Consider the following 4,615-nt stretch of genomic DNA (forward strand, 5'->3'; position numbering starts at 1 on the left):
AATTGAAGGAGAGTTTGCCACCGCATCTGATCTATCTATCCATTCCTCCAAAAACATAAGCCAAAAGTCTTCAAATGACTTAATGGATTTGGTAGGAAAGCTTTCAATCCATTGTTTACATTTCCCTTGAAATGAATCATAGAACAACATAATGCAAACATCCTCATGCTTAACTCTAAGAAGCTCTGTAAAATCACAAAAATCTGATATATGCTTCAAAGTTAAACTCAAATCTTCTCCATTGAATTTTGGACCATTCCTTAGAAAATATGCATCCTTGGGAAAATGATTTGGGAAACCATGAATTCCTGAAAAATTTATGCATGCATACCTTGAAATAAGAATGGTAGCATTTGGGTCCTTCATAACTCCAGTGGAATCACTATGAATCTATGAATTTCGAATTCCTCAACAATGGAGTCGCCAAGGTAGATTGTAGCCTTGAAAATTCTTCTGAGCTCCTGCTACCTTCAGAAGTTCAGTCTCTTGATTTCGGGAAAGAATAATCTTCAGGCTCCCGGCAGACGCACCAAAATGTTATCTCAAAATCAGACCCTGATAGGCTGTTGGTCAGGTTGACTCTAAGTAACTATTTCAAACCTACTTTAGGCTGAGGCTTAGCCTCCTCAACCTGAGAGGGCTCTCTCTGGATGGGTTAATGATTTTGATTAAGATAAGATGGCTAACTCTTTGTGAAATAACTGAGACAAATATGGATGCTGGAAAAACATTAAACAAGTTTCCATTGGGCCTATGGAGTCAACAACATATTAATGAACAATGATCTTGACTTTACATAGAAGTCAGGGCATTCAACATTTGAATATTCAGAACACAACTCATATGGAACCACAGTTTATAAATGCATACAGGAAATCAGAGCACAATCAGTGAATTCTGAGTGATTATACATTTATACAACTATAAAAAATTAAGGAAAAGACAAGATCACACATTCTGAACATAGAAATCCTTCATGAATCCTGAGAAGTAAAGCCAAATTATATTACTGAAACTCTGTCTTTACATAAGCCAAATACAATGCTCTGTCATAAAGTTTTCCAACCCTGATTCCATTGCTATTACAGCTATATATAGAGCTCTTATTCTAACTGATCGATATTCCTCCTCAAGCATGAGGGGAATTCAAAGTCTACTTTTAATGACACCTATTAACCCTTTAACTAACTAATAAATACAACTGACTATTAATTGACAGCTTTAGAAACCTAAAACAATTAGGATTCTAATTCTACATCATGCTGAACATAGCATTTATTATAATCAAGATGGTGCTCCTACGAGAAAAAGGAGAAAACAGGCTCATTCTCTGACAACTGGTCTTTTTTAGTTTAGTTGTGATGGATGCTCGAAGCTTCTTACTGGTCTTTAATGACACATCCTTTCCAATACCCTGAAACATATGAAACTGTCCCTGTGTATCGGTCTTTAGTCTGCCTTAACATGTCCGGGTCCAACGAAGTATATCCTTTATCTTTTAATCACCCCAAAATGGAGCAAACTGCCACGTCTTTGATGTGCTGTCCACCGTTTGCATACGTGAAAGCCAAAATTTTTGCAAACTGTAACTGTTTCACATATCCTGAAGTGTGATAACTATGAAATATGCTTACTTTATGACAAAAATCTAAAGTTGGATTCGAATGCATATTATCTCCATGTGTCTTTGTTGTATAGCTTCAGATGATGCTTTGCATACCCTTTGGACGTTTTCCTTTCAAAATTCCCGCTTATAATTCAAAACTGCTTGATTTGCGTTAAAGTCATCACCTACAGCGGTTTCGTAGCGCGCTACGAAACTGCTGTGTAATCACAAAACAAAGCTTAACATCAAAATCTTACTATCTTGAGCTTCTTTGATATTGGAATGTCCCTTTCAACCGCCTTGAAGCTATTCAAAATTGCTGTGTGATTCCCTTAAGGAAAGCTTTCCTACTGGCTTAGCTGCATCTGTAAATCTTCAATTTGTCTTTTCATATTTTGTGATTCAAACTCTAACACCTTTGAACATGGTTTAATTGCTTTCTTGTAGTCTTTCAATTTAAGACAGCACGATGCATGATTCAGATTCTATTTTAATCAGGGAAATAAGCAGAATGTATATGGCCCTGCTTGAACTTTGCTCTTGCCACACCAGCCAGTGAATACACATGCCCTGCCTCAGCAGCATCTTCAAACCAATTTTGCGCCTCCCCGTACTGTTGCCTTTCTAGCATCACACAACCCAGTTGATGCAATACAAGTGCTTTCTGCCTATGAGAATTGGCACATTCTCTCAATCTTTCTAAAATCTGCACTGTGGTGTCTGACTTCATGTCATCCTCTATGGCTACTTTACTTAAAAAGGAGTACAAAGCAAACGATGAATGCCCAATCATTGCCAGTCTTTTCCTGCCTTCCGGTTTACATAATAAGCTTGCAACCTGTGGATGGTGTAAAGACCTTGGAAGATCCCTGAGAAAAAAACTGTAGGCAGGAAGCAACCAGCAATTCTACATTCTCCTCGAGACCATACTCAATAAAAATCACTGCATCATTCACATTTAGAACCAGGGTTGCCAAACATTTGTCACATGCAGATTTCATCTTTTCACAACAGAACTTATTGGCAAATGTTAGCAGCTCCAACACAACCTCTGGTGGAAATGGTTCCAAACAACCTGTTTTGCTAAACTCATCCACAGCCCTCATGCCCTGAGCAGAGATCCCATTATGGGAAAAACCTATTTTTGTTCTCTGTGATTCAGTGAAGCATCCAAAGAGCATAGCATGAAAAGGACTTGAAAGAGCAACAATGTTTTCACAATTGCAAACTACCTCCTCCTCATTTATGCAAAAAAAAAAACAACGTCACCTCTAGTGACAGATGAAGTAGAACATTCCTCCGATGCCATTTCCCTGTTGTCTAAGGGCTCTCGGCAAGGACAAGGATCAAAAACAGTAATGGGTGAATATCCATCAATCAACGCAGCTTTAGGGCATTCCAACGCCCTACCATTACAAGTCATTAGTGACATATCATCAAGTTCTTCTTCACGTTTCTCATACCTCAGCCAGGCTGAAAATACTATCTTTTCATGGACTCGACAAGCGTGCTGGCGTGCAGATCGCAAACTACGCCGCAACAACTTAGTTTCACCTAGGCCTCTAAAGACAAAACACTGTTCCAAATACAGACCAGCTTTCGCTTCTTCTGGGGCCCTCTCGAGTTCGCCAAATATTGATGCCAAAGTTTCAACATAGTCCACAAGCTTCAAGTGAGGACTGATTGGAGGCTCGGACAACTTCGCTACAAACAACCCATCCGTGGCCATACGCTCTGTTTGCGAAGACTTCAAAGGCTTGGTATGCTCCACCTTCATCCGAGTCTCGGAAGCCTTATCCCCGGGGCTGACTGCATATACCTGGCTTCCCTTGCAACCATCTGCCAATCTCAGGTTCCTCATAGCTTCAACGATAGAATTCTGTGGCGACATCCTTCCCAGAACCAAGAAGAACCACACAGCATCCTTCTTTAACAAATCCCCCAAGAAACCCTACATTCACATCAATTTTTGAGCCCAAACTAACCAATTTCTGGTTTGGTGAATGATTTTTTTTTTTATCTATTACAGCAGTTTTCAGTATCAAGCACAAGAATCCAACGGTAGCTTAGCATAAAAATAATCACTACCGCCCACTGGGCACAGGGCTGAGCGCCAAATTAACATTCCAAAAACACACAATGATCTCCCATGTCTTCATGGTTTCCACTGCCTTATCAAGACCAGCAATGACTTTATGTTGAGATCTGAAGTTTCCTTCACTGAGAGAAAGCATGATCTTGGAACATTGACACCAATTGCACGATCAAAAACTTATAGCAACACCTGCAGCCATTTCAAGCTGAAGCACCTTTACCGCATTTACTTCCTTCGGATTTGGAATTATCTTCTTCTGGGGGTTTTTCTATCTTTCTGTTCTTCAAGACATTTTGCAAATTAGAAACAAAGGAAGGTGGCAAGAGCCCGTTCTTCTCAGAAGTGATACTGCCAGATTGATCACAAATCGAAACCAAAATCAGAAGTTTCGGTCTTAATAGAGAATTTTCAGATTTGGTTTTGGATGGAAGTCCTGATTTGAATGGTACAGGCAAGAATCAAATTTGAAGGTTACAGAACACGCGTCAAGACCGACATGTAAGACCCTGCACATGCTATCCCCGTAAACTTCTTGCAGAAAATATGACAGCTGGGGTGAGATTTGCTATGGATCAGCATGAAATCCCCTAAAACATGTTGCGCTGCGAAACTGCTAAAAGGATTTATGCGCTGCGGAAACACTTCAAAATTATTACATGAGCTACGAAATAACCTAAAGAGCTTTGTGACACATAGTAACTTTTGAACAAAACTGACACATGGCTATGAGACGGGGATGAATGAGAATGACCGGTGATGAATGAGAATACATAGTTGACTCAAGACTCTAAAAACAAAAATCAAACTTAGACTAGCACCGAATTTTGTTACCATCAAACTAATGTGAGCGGTTTTAAAATTAGAATTCTTAAGTGATAACAGGTGGAATAGATGTCAGTCCGGTTTCAAAAATC

At 39.5% G+C, this 4,615-nt stretch overlaps 1 pseudogene; it reads right to left on the reverse strand.

The window, feature by feature from the left end:
- Positions 1–2,096: 2,096 nt before the first annotated feature.
- On the reverse strand, positions 2,097–3,562 carry LOC149258552 (ethylene-overproduction protein 1 pseudogene; annotated as a pseudogene).
- Between the last annotated feature and the right edge of the window lie 1,053 nt (positions 3,563–4,615).

The sequence above is a fragment of the Pinus tabuliformis genome, chromosome 6 (genome assembly GCF_031772625.1).
Source record: "Pinus tabuliformis cultivar Carrire ecotype Pingquan chromosome 6, CPIR1, whole genome shotgun sequence".
Taxonomy (NCBI): Eukaryota; Viridiplantae; Streptophyta; class Pinopsida; order Pinales; family Pinaceae; genus Pinus; species Pinus tabuliformis.